The 12,703-nt window shown below is 33.6% G+C and overlaps 1 protein-coding gene across 2 annotated transcripts in view; it reads left to right on the forward strand.

Moving 5' to 3' along the window:
• Positions 1 to 12,703, forward strand: part of Nbea (neurobeachin) — a 532,882-nt gene that overhangs the window by 277,595 nt on the left and 242,584 nt on the right. The window lies entirely within an intron of this gene.

Below are 12,703 nucleotides of genomic sequence, written 5' to 3' on the forward strand. Positions count from 1 at the left end.
ATCAATATTCATCAAAGAAATGGGTCTATAGTTCTCTTTCTTTGATGAATCCCTGCCTGGTTTTGGGATGAGGGTTATGATGGCTTCATAGAATGTGTTCGGTAGTGAGCTTTCTCTTTCAATTTCATTGAAGAGTTGGAGGAGTATTGGTGTGAGCTCTGCTTTGAAGGCCTTGTAAAATTCTGCTGTAAAACCATCTGGTCCTGGACTTTTCTTAGCTGGGAGGTCTCTTATTGCTGTTTCTATTTCAGTGCTTGATATGGGCCTGTTAAGATAGTTTAACTCATCTTGGTTTAGTTTTGGCATGTCAATATTTGCTAGGAAAAGGTCCATTTCTGTCAAGTTCTCAAACTTATTAGCATAAAGTTTTGAAAAGTATTCCCTTATAATGTTCTGAATCTTGGTTGTTTCTGTGGTGATGTTTCCATTCTCATCTCTGAGTTTATTAATTTGGGTGTGTTCTCTTCTTTTTCTGATAAGATTTGCTAAGGGTCTGTCAATTTTGTTAAGTTTTTCGAAGAACCAACTCTTTGTTTTGTTGATTCTTTCTATAGTTTTTTTGGATTCTAATTCATTTAATTCTGATTTAATTTTGATTATTTCTTTCCGTCTACTGGATTGGGGTTTATCTTGCTGCTCTTTTTCAAGGAAAAAAACCTCTTGTCCATATCTTGGAGTTCATTTCACTTAGCATATACTATTCTTTTTTAATGAAATTTTATACTTCATACCCTAATGATAAGTTCTAATCACTATAATTTTTCAAAATAATGTGAATTTTGTAAAAAAAAAACATCATAGAAAGTCTTATTATTATAGAAATATATGTATAAATAGCTGTAAAGATCTTGTTAGTATTTTTAGTTTTTGTTGAGTTTTTTGTTAAGAAAAACAAGGCTTTGAAGCCTGTTAGACAAGAGATCAAGCATTAATACAAGAGAGTCTAGTATCTTTATTAATTTAATCAAGGTTTGTTTTTTCCTAATCCTCCAAGAAAGATGGCTGACTTCTTCCAGTAAATACATGGTCACATATTTGGCATCAGATTGAGTCAGTTGTGCCTCAGAAATATTTTTAGGAGTGTTTCAATGTGACCTAAAGACATATATATTTGATTCATATGACTTACCTGGAAACTACAAATTGTAATAATTTACTTGGGGACAATGTTAGAAGCTGTTTCCAAATAGTGTTCTTTTATTAATATTATCAGTATTCAATAACAGTTACCAAAATTTAACCAAACACTTTATATGCAAAGATACTGTTCAGAACTAGGGAATTGGATATTACATAACTAGCAGTTTTATGCCTTTTGAGTTTTAACATGAATCTTAAATACAGATGATTTTTGAATGAAGAAAAACTTTTGAAGGCTATGAAATAAAATATGCTAAATATAAACTATCAGACAGACATTTTAAAAGGTTGTAAACTAGATTTATGAACAAAATAACCTGATTGTTTCTTAGGTCACTTTAATACATGTCACTAAGCAGTAGAGTAATACATACCTTGATAACTTCTTTTGGAAGTTAAGTAATAGATGTTTAAAATTTCTTTCTTTCAGTAAATTTAATAGTTTCAGAACCAGAAACAAGCGAACATTGTAGTATTAATTCAAGAAGCACAAAGTAAAGACAACTTTGCAATTGTTCTCTTGAGCAGATTCATGTCTATTAAATCTAAGTTTAGTTTTTTAAAGCAAAGCCTATGAATCTATCATGATGATCATATATCACATTTAGGTCCTTTTACTGTATATCTAAAATAAAAAATAAGCGAAATCCAAAAGTCTCAAGTTTTATCAAATACTTGTTAAATAAGTGAATATCAATAATTGGTAAAGTGAATGTTAATCATTGGTAATATATTTAAAAGGAAAACCAAGCTTGCTTGTAAGCCAGGCTGTGTGGGAGGCAGAGACAGGAGGGTTGCAGATGAAGGGTCCTTGGGCAGAAATCAGTGAGACCTTATATCAAAAGCAAACCAAGCATGATGGCATATTCTTTTGGTTCCACTTACTTAGAAGGTTGAAGTGGAAAGTTGAGGTTTGAGGTCTTATTGTAATACTCTATCTGAAAATCAAATTATAACCCAAAATGATCTCTAGGAAGATAGGATGTTTGATTATTACTAAATTCATTGCCAGAGGAAGAAGTGAAGGAAGAAAGGACAGAAGAAGGCAGAAAGGGAGGGAGATTCTAGTTTACCATTATAATTTAAATATGGACATTATTATATTTGTCAAAATACCAATTTGTTTATTTCAAAACCACAAAATGTATGTAAGCTTTAAAGATGCCTTTTTGATTTTAATTACTTATTTTATGGTTTCTGTACTTTTTATTATTAGAAAAATAAAAATTTATTGACAATGGATTTTTACAAATGCATAAAATACATGATTAGAATATTTAGCAAAAAAACTTTTTAAAGTAGAAATGTGGCTGAATATTGTATATTTGTAAAAGTCTTCCAAGAAAAAATAATGTTATAAAATCAGAAATTTCACCTGTGGTTTAAAACTTATGCACAGTATTTTTGGCATATAACTAAATCTCTTGGCATTTGATTGTCCTTCATTTGTAACTACTTTCCTGGCCTTTCCACCATGTAACTACTTTCCTGGCCTTTCAAAGAAACAGATGTGTAACTTGAACACCTCTGTTGGGCTCTTTGCTTCTTAGCTCCACAAGTCTAATTTAAAATTCATGATGCATACTTATTTAATTTTTGATTTATGATCTAAAACATTGTCTTAACTCAGGAACCTTTAGTCATATGATCTCAACTCTAGGCCATTTTATATTCCATATTGTGTATTTGCTCAACAAGTTTTTAATACATTTGCCAAATGAAATTTAAGAAAGTTAAAATATTTCCTTGTGTTTGTTAACAAAAAAAAGGAAATCTTGGGAAATCTATTTATGCAAAAAACAGGATTACATTATCGTCTTAAACCTTTTGTTTTTTCTTCCCTATACTTTAACTGCACCCATTGTTAAACATACATTCATTCTTTATATACACTAAGTGAAAGGTATGTAATCCAAATAGAGTATATTATTATGTCCCTGCTTTGCAAATACAAAGTAGCAAATTGATTTTTATTCTGAGAAATGTCTGAATCATAGTATATGGAAGGTTAGAGTTTATAACAAATGACCAAAGTTTAGTTTTGTAATAATCAGTTACCTTGAATATGTTGTCAGAAAATTAAGAACTTTCAGCAAAAAATAATAGGCATCCTCACTTTTCTTAGTTCATAGTTATATAACCTAATACAGCTTAGTTGTTCCTAGTTGCTTAATAAATCAATTATTGCTACTTGGTTTGAAATATGGTGCCTCTGTGTTAAATAGTAGGAGGGAAAAATGTCTAACTAGATTCAGTTTGTCCATAATTCAATAGATACTATAAATTATAAATCTATTTTTATTTGTTACTTCCTTCTTACTTTCACATTTGGTCAACGATGGGCTAGGGAAGGAAGAATACTCATTATTTCCATAATGTAAAGATTTTAATTGCAGCAGCTGAGGTCACTTTTATTCAATGCTACATTAATTTTTTCACTAAGAGTACTGTTGTAAAGTACAGAGCCCTTAAGCATTATGAAGTTGCTGTCTGGTTTTGCTCATTGATATGGCTATTGTATTTGAATGTCTCAGTCACTCTAGAGTGAAAGGTTTCATCACTTCTTAAGAATGATGTTTCTTTCATTTTAAATTTAGTTACATTTAATTGCACTGTTGTGGTTTGAGATTCTATAAACATATTTAAGCCTGATTTTTCTTGTTTCTTTATTTAAAACTTACATCACTTAAACTAACATATAATTAGAGTGCTGCTATAATCCATAAAATCCAGATTTGTGAATAATGTTTTCTTTAGCAAAAACCAAGAGCCAAATAAACCAAAAACTTTGGTGTCATGTGTATATTTTTTAATCATTTCTCTTTTCATCCATTATATAAATTATATATATATATATATAAAAATTATACCATTTGTCTAGAATTGCCCAAGAGCTAAGGAACAGTCACCAGAAGGCTGGAGTTATGGGGTGGGACTGATATGGGAAGAACAGAGTTTTCTCTCCTCTGGGGACTGAGACTGTCGAAGGAGAGGGGAAGCCTACAATTATCAAGTAGATAGCAAAGGGACTGTGTTTCTGTAGGCACATGCTTCAGTAGAAAAAAGGTTAGTGCAAGTCCATTTTTCTTGGGGTGCCTTTCTGAGCAGGCAGACAGCTCCTACATCCAGAAGGCTGTGTCTAGCATTCCTAGACCTCTTTTCATCCTGGTAGAAAGATAAAACCTATGATGACAATTACATACCTCCTGTCTTTTAAAAAAGAAAAGCTATTTTAAAAATCATATCAAATTTATACTCTAAAATAGCAAATGAGACAACATCACTACAACTATGAAAGTGACCTACAGATACGCCTGTATTATTGATGCTGGTATTGGACTAATGAGGAGCATGACCAGTCATAGTGAGGGTGAAGGAGGAGGCAGAAAGAAAAAAAAGATGCTATTTTGAACACTGAACAGGGATTGCAGTGAGAGATGACAGAATCTGATCCCCGGGATGGCAGGGTCAGTTTGGATTGAACTGTTGAACCTGGAAATACAAAGCAACTCTGCTTTGAGGGTAAGATGTGACAGAATGTCTCTTTCTTGTGCAGCAACAGTCTCTATTCACTATGGCTTTTAAGGTTCATGTCCTTCAAATATAAATGCCTTGAAACTTTTACATCTAAGACATCTGGAACTCCTATAAACTTTCATATCGGAAGCAGCAGTGTTCTCTTTTATTCCATAAACTGGTTAATATTTGCTTCTTCCATTAGAATCTCAGATTCTAGCCATCTGTCTGCACCTGTCAACACAGGTATTTAGGTTTCCACTTGTATCTAGTTGCTTTTGTGGCCCAGTTCTTTACTGTATTCTATCATTTTGGAAACCAGTTGACTCTCCCTACCTTTGTAGTGACTTTACCACAAATTCTGGTACTTGCTTCTGCTATAGTTCTGTAAGGGGCCTCTATTATCTCCGTTTTATTTTTCTAATCACAAGAAACAAACAAAACATGAACACACACACACACACACACACACACACACACACACACACACACACACACACACACACACACACACACACACACGTATATATTCCTCCTTCCTGAAACAGTTCTGGGATTTTTCGGTGAAATGTTGTTTTTCAGTTGGTTGTTTTTTTTGGGGGGGAGGGGGTCCGGTTGTGGGGCCTGAACTATGGGCTTGTGAACTGTCCCTCAGCTCATCAGCTCAAGGCTAATGCTCTACCACTTGAGCCACAGCTCCACTTCCGGCTTTTTTCTTTTTGCTTATGTGGTGCTGAGGAATCGAACCCAGGGCTTCAGGCATGCGAGGCAAATGTTTTTATTCCCCATGTTTTTTATTAACATACACTAATCGTATATGGGGAGACATGCATATGATGCATGTATGCATCTTGATCAAACTGACTCCTCTATTACTCTTCCTTACCTCCTCCCTTCTTTTTTTCCCCTTTGTGTGTGTGTTGGGGGGGGTCAGTGTGTGTCAGTTCTGGGCCTTGAACTCAGGCCTAGGTGCTGTCCCTGAGTTTCTGCTCAAGTCTACCCCTCTACCATTGAGCCAGTTCAACTCCAACTTTTTTTAGTGCTTAATTGGAGGTAAGAGTCTCAAGGACCTTTCTGCTCAGTCTGGCTTTGAACTTCATCCTCAGATCTCAACCTCCTGAATAGCTAGGATTACACTCAGCACCCAGCTCCACTCCCTTTCTTAAAATAATACCATAGGCAAGTCACCAGTGCCTCACACCTGTAATCCTAGCCACTGAGGAGAGGACTGAGATCTGAGAATCATGGCTCAAAGCCAGCCTGGGCAGGAAAGTATATGAGTCCCAAAAAAGCACCAAAAAGCCACAAATGGAGCTGTATGGTTCAAGTGGTAGAATGCTTAGCTTTGAGCAAAAAAGTTCTGAATAGCTCCCGGGCCCTGAGTTCAAGTCCTGGGATAGGCATAAAAACAAAACAAATATAAGCCTGTATCAACGTTTAAATAACTTCATCCATACTTGGCACTTTTTCTTCTTTCAGTTATATTTATGAACTCTTTTCATACGAACTCTTTTCATAGTGAGATTGTGGCTGAATTAAATTCTTTCTTCTATCCATGTGAACAAGAATACACTTTACACTCATATCATTTAATCCATAAACCTTGCATCAGCAATTTTGTTGCTATTTCTTAGTTTTGGTCTTTATAAGGCCTGCTGATAATCACTTTATTATGACAACTCAGAGGACATACATCCTTAGTATCTTTCAAAAAAACTACTATAGCTTTTTAGTTAGAGCATAGCTTTAAAGTTGGAATAACCAAAATAAAGTATGACCACTGGACTTTATTATCTTAGTTTATTTTAAGGAACTTGGATATTCAGTGTGTTGAGTCTTCATTTGTGTGTGTGTGTATCTATCCAAACTAAGTTAAATCTATTTTTGCTTAACTCTCTCTCTCAAACATTTCAGAAGTTCTTGATTCCAGAAATCTCTTTTGCCTAGCTGACTGCTCTGGCTCTTCAAAAACAAAATATTTAAAATCTGTTTCTCCCTCATAGACATAAATCTATTTTGCTAGTGGAATCTAAGAGATATAGAAACAATATCTGTATACAGATTTCAGGAAATATATGGTCACTCTAAACATATTTTAGAGATTTTTCTGGTATATAAGCCATATCATAATATTGGCTGGTAACTTTATAGCCCCAGCCTATAAAGTTAGCTTTGTAAATTTCCTTCACGTAATTTTCCTTCAAGTAAAATCGGGGTTTTGGAGGTCTTGAGTACATTTTACAGGTATGTCATATCAATGAACTTGAATTTTAAACACTGAAATGGATCATAGATTCCCATAATAGAAGGCAAAGAGGCTTCAGTATTTTCTTTCTACTTCATATTAAAGTGTAGCCAACCCACATAGAGAAGAGTGCGTATATTGTACCTGACTCCATGAGTTTTCAAAATGGAAAATATGTATGTTATTCCCACCCTGGATTTAAAAACAAACAAATTAGAGCATTGGTAACTCTCTAGAATTACTTACCCTATGCAAGGCCACTAAGTGAAAACATTTGTATTTGAGTCATCTTAAGAGTCAACATTGCCAGGTGCCAGTGGCTCATGCCTATAATCCTAGCTTCTCAGGAAGCTGAGATCTGAGGATCACAGTTCAAAGCCAGCCCTGGCAAGAAACTCCGTAAGACTTTCATCTCCAATTAATCACAAAGCCAAAAGTGGCACTGTGGCTCAAGTGGTAGCGTGCTAGCCTTGAACAAATAGAGCCCAGGCACACAGTTCAAGCCCCAGGACTGGCAAAAAAAAAAAAAAAAGTCAATATATCACTGAACTCACTACTCTAAATTATAAAAACATACATTTATTTTACTTACTTTAATATTTAAATAAGTGGAATGAGGTAATATGAACTCATTTTTTCTAGCTTTGTGACACTACTTTATGTGTATATGCATATATCATTATAGTTTTACATTGTTCTTATAGGTACATAAATGAATATAACTGCATGTATGTATTAGATAGGTTTTGGCTATTATGAATAGTGTTACTATAAATTCTCATACATCTTTATCTTGGTTTCGTGTGTGTGTGTGTGTGTGTGTGTGTGTGTGTGTGTGTGTGTGTGTGTGTATGCGAGCGTGCATGGGAGCCAATCCTGGCGTTTGGACTTAGGACCTGGGCACTGTACCTAAGTCTTTGTGCTCAAAAAGAGTTCTCTACCATTTGAGACATAGCTTCTGGCTTTTTTGAGGGGAGGGGTAATTAATTGAAGATGTGTCTCTCATGGCCTTTTCTGCCCAGGTTGGTTTCAAACTGATCCTCAGATCTCAGCCTCCTAAATAGTAGGATTACAGACATAAGCCACCAAAATCCAGCTGATTTCCATTATTTTTTAATGAATCCCTGCCTTTTTGTTGTATGTGAAACTCAGAACTGATGAATCATAGTCCAGAGTTATATTTATTTTAACAATTACCAGTTTTCTAAATTGTTTAGTTGCTCTGTATTCTCTCCTACATTTGTCACTCTTTTTTTACATTAGCCATTCCAGCAAACCTATAAAGCTGAATACTTTTATCCAATAGCCTTGTTAAATTTACTCACTGATTATAACAACTTGTGCATCTTAGTAGATTTTCTATGAACACTAATTTATCTGCAAGTGCAAATACTTCTTTTTGAACTTGCATACCTTTTTGTGTCTACTTTGCCTAAATGGCAATAATAAGAGACAACAAGCTCCTGTTGTATATATTGTGAAGAATTCAAAGATGTATAAAATCAGTTTTAGCCCCAGAGAGCTTTAAGTAATTTATGAGAGCATACCAAATCTTAGATGTTGATAACATTAATTTAAAGATATATTTAATATTTGAGTGAGGAATTAACTGGCCTGCATCTTTTCTAAGGAAATAGAAACAGGAAATAATTCCTGTTTCAAGAAATAGAACAGAGGTGAAACATCAGACTTGTTTGAAAAATATTATCCAGAATAACATATGAAAACAGTAGTAAAGATAAGACTGCACAGTAGAGTTCAAATTTAATCAAGAAAGATGATCTTGATTGCCCATCTAAAGATTAGACTCATTCTGTACAATTCAATTCTACAGATTAGGAAATGTATCTTAAGAGGACATGACCTGCCTTTAGTGATACTAAATCAGAACGGGGAATTTATAATAAAGAGAATATAGTCTTCCTGATCCTTAATAAATTTTCTGTCCCTTCCTAGTTTATGTGACCATTATACTAGTGTTACTTTATAGTCATAAGAATTTTGTCTTGTATTTTAAACATTATATATCTCTAATTACATTTTTCAGATGTAAAACTAAATTGAAAAAAGTAGAAAAAACAATTATTCTGTGGCCATGACAGATATAATAGGCATTCATGTAACATGATACTGAATGCTAAAACAAGGTCATAGGGCACTGGAGAAAAGGAAACAAGCAATATACTACCTCAGGGTGATGAATGTGAGGGGAAACATCTTATATAGTCTTCTAGCCAGGATATTTATCATTTAGTGTTGAAACCTGATGACATGATAACAAGGTTTATCTATCATAGCCATAGTCCCAAAACCCAATGGAATTACTTTATGATGACATCCTGCTCCTATTGGCTGGGTGCTTTTTTTGTTTTTGTAATGTTCTTGTTATTTTAATATTTATGATAAATAATTTCATTAATCATTATGTATGTGAGTGTGAGTGTTTTCTTGCAATATAGTGCAAACTGGCCTTCATGAGTATGTCAGAAATATACTCACTATGTATCCCACATTTGCCTTGAGTTTTATGTGCAGTCCAAGCTGGCCTTTGAACTCATAATCTTTTTGTCTCAGCTGCTGAAGTGTTGTGATTCCAGGCCTTCACCATCATACCTCATCATACCTTGCACACCCACACATGTATGTATGTATGTATTATGTATGTATACATGAATATACAAGGGTTATCATCACAGTCAGAAGTTCAGAAAATATAAAAGCATGAACAAGTAAGTACTCAGTGGATAAAAGGGTAATTGATAATTTTATTTATGTATTATGTATGTATGTATGCATGTATGCATGTATGTATGTATGTATTTTTGCCTGTCCTTGGGCTTGAACTCAGGGTCTGGGTGTTGTTCCTGACCTTTGTTTCTCAAAGCTAGTGCTCTACCACTTTGAGCCACTCTGGCTTTTTGTAGTTGATTGGAAATATGAGTCCTGCAGACTTTCCTAACCAGGTTGTCTTTGAATGCTTATCCTCAGATCTCAGCTTTCTGAGATGCTTTCTCACTCACTTCTTTTTGGTAACAATTCTGAAAGAGATTTATATTTTTGGATTATACTTATCTTGTTATTCACTTTAATAATAGTAATAATGATGATAATAAAATAACTAAAACTCTTTAGCCCATTTGATGGATATTTCAGATTTGTAGTCTTACTAGCAAAAATGAATAATCAGTCTAGTATTGACATTGCCACCTCAGCAAAAATTTTCTTGTGCCATCTGTCCTTTTCACAACCTCTGGATTAACAGGTACTGATTCATTATAAAATTACTTTATAATTATTCCTTAAATGAAATAATATTCGCAAATGGGCATCTTGCCTTTACACTAATTATACATCAAGTTAGAATTTTAAGAGACTCATGAAAGAGAAGTTTATGCTTGAAGGTTAGAGGAGGTAAGTAAAACATTCATGAAAACCACCTCTCTAGAAAGACTCCTGAGTCAGTAAATTAGATGGTCTTTAAAATTAGGTTAGAGGACTTTTTAGAATGTTTAAGATCAACCAGAGTTGAGTAGAGAAGAAAGTATATTGTTTAAAGTCAGAAAGTAAAAGTTCTGTCAGCTGGGAACAAGTTGTGCTTTTATAGTTATAAACTGTAAGTGTCCTTGATACTTAAAGAGAGATAAGGAGATGGCATAGAAATTGCTCCTTAATGGTCACATAATGAGTCTAGAGGCTTAAATAGCTCCACAGGCTCAGGTAATTATTGTCAAGGTGAATGGTTGGAAATAAGTCCCCTAACTAAGCACTTAGATTGATATGACTGAAAGGAAAGGCAAAGATTTGATATTGTGGATGAGAAAGTCAAAGCAAATGTAGCCTAGATTAGAGGTATGCTCTTAGCCCAGAGAAAACAGTCACTAAAATGAGTTATATTTTCTGCTGGGAAGACATGAAAGGATATAGTACATATGTACAAACTGAAAAAACAGAAAAGGAATAAAATTATTAATAACAAGAAAAACGTAAACTTTTATCAGTATTGTGTGTGTGGATGGGTGTGCACATGTGTACATGCACACACACGCAAGCCTGCTCTAGGGCTTGAACTCAGGACCTGGGCACTATCCCTGAGCTTTTTTGCTCAAGGATTTCACTCTACCTTTTGAGCCATAGCTCCACTTTCAGCTTTTTAGGTAGTTACTTGGAAATGTGTCTCATAAACTTTTTTGCCCATACTGGAGTCGAACTGGGATCCCAGATCTCAGCCTTTTGAAAAGCTGGGATTACAGGCGTGAGCCCCTGGGGCCCAGCTCTGTCAGTATTTTCTAAAAGCCAAGAGAAAAAAATAATTTTGGTAGAAAGTACAAAATTGTATATTATTAATTATATTCTTAAATATTTCAGAAAAATTTATGTTCCTGTTTTGGCTATTGAGTAAACTAGGCAGAAAGGTATTGACATATGATTTGCTTAGCAACATGAAAAACTTCTAGAACTAACCATGGTAAGTGGAAAGGAAACAAAACACCTGGCTTCATACTTCCTTCAGAAATTACTGTGATATCAAAGGAAAGGTTATAAAGTATGATGAAATACTTCTAAATGTTATCATCATGTTGGTACTTTCCTATTGAACCATTTATAATGTTGTAACTATTATTTATCCTAAACTGTTCCAAAGAAGTAGACTAACTCTGCCTTTTGGAAACATTACTATAAATTATCTCTGAGACATCAAATTTGTATTCTTGAGGTATATAAGAGTAAAATTTATTCAATAATATATTCCCAACAATTTAGTATTGTTGGGAATATAAAGACCTAGAAAGTTTCAGAGCTCCCCAACATAAAGAAATGAAAAATATTTCATGGGAAAAATGCTGATTATTCTCTTTGACCATTATTCAGATGTACAAGAATAATACATCAAATACATGAAGTCATCACACTGTACCCCTTAACTATATAAAATTATTATATAACCATTTAAAAATTAAAAGAAAATAGCATTTTTGTTTATTTAGCATTCTAGGTTAAAGTGTTTTATCTTTGGAACATGTTTAACACAATAATTTCTCTGTGATTGGCTGGCTGGTTGGTTAATTGGTTAGTTGGTTGGTTGGTTTGGGCCGTACTAGGTATTGAACTCAGGACATCACCCCATTCCCCTCAAAAATCTACATTTTTGATGTTGCCTGTTTCATATTGAAAGAAAGGGACTGTATCCATTCAACTTGATATGAATAATGTTCACAACAGTGCCATCCATGCACATGTGGAAAATGGCTTTTAGTAAATGACATAAAATTTCTAAATGCAATTTCTCCATCCTGTTTTGAAAAATAATTTTATTTTTATTATTAATGTGTTGTACAGAGGGACCAACATTTCATAAGTCAGGTAATGAGTGCATTTCTTTTTCTGGACAATGTTACCCCTTCCTTTACTTCTCTGTCCTTTTGACTTTTTCACAATATTTGATATAATTTTCTTCAGAAATTCACAGTAAATGTGATGATATTTCATATAATTATATTAATTTTTCAATAAGATCTCTTTTGTGAATATATATGCTACCAACTACATATAATAGAAAAAAAATAATTTTAAACAAAAATTCTAATATAAAATAAATGACTACTGTAAATTTGGAAAAAATTTTTACCTCAAGATTAGTCAAAAAAAATATTTTCTCCTTCAAGATTTTTAGTAGCATTTATAATAAAATACTAGTGGTGTAACAATAAACATTTTCATTTTGTTTGCAAAATTTTATTTGTTTTCTACTTTAATTCTTCCAGAATATGACAGATGAACTGAGCAAAATATCTATTTTACATA

This window comes from Dipodomys spectabilis, unplaced genomic scaffold, assembly GCF_019054845.1.
Source record: "Dipodomys spectabilis isolate Male_0828 unplaced genomic scaffold, ASM1905484v1 ptg000095l, whole genome shotgun sequence".
Taxonomy (NCBI): Eukaryota; Metazoa; Chordata; class Mammalia; order Rodentia; family Heteromyidae; genus Dipodomys; species Dipodomys spectabilis.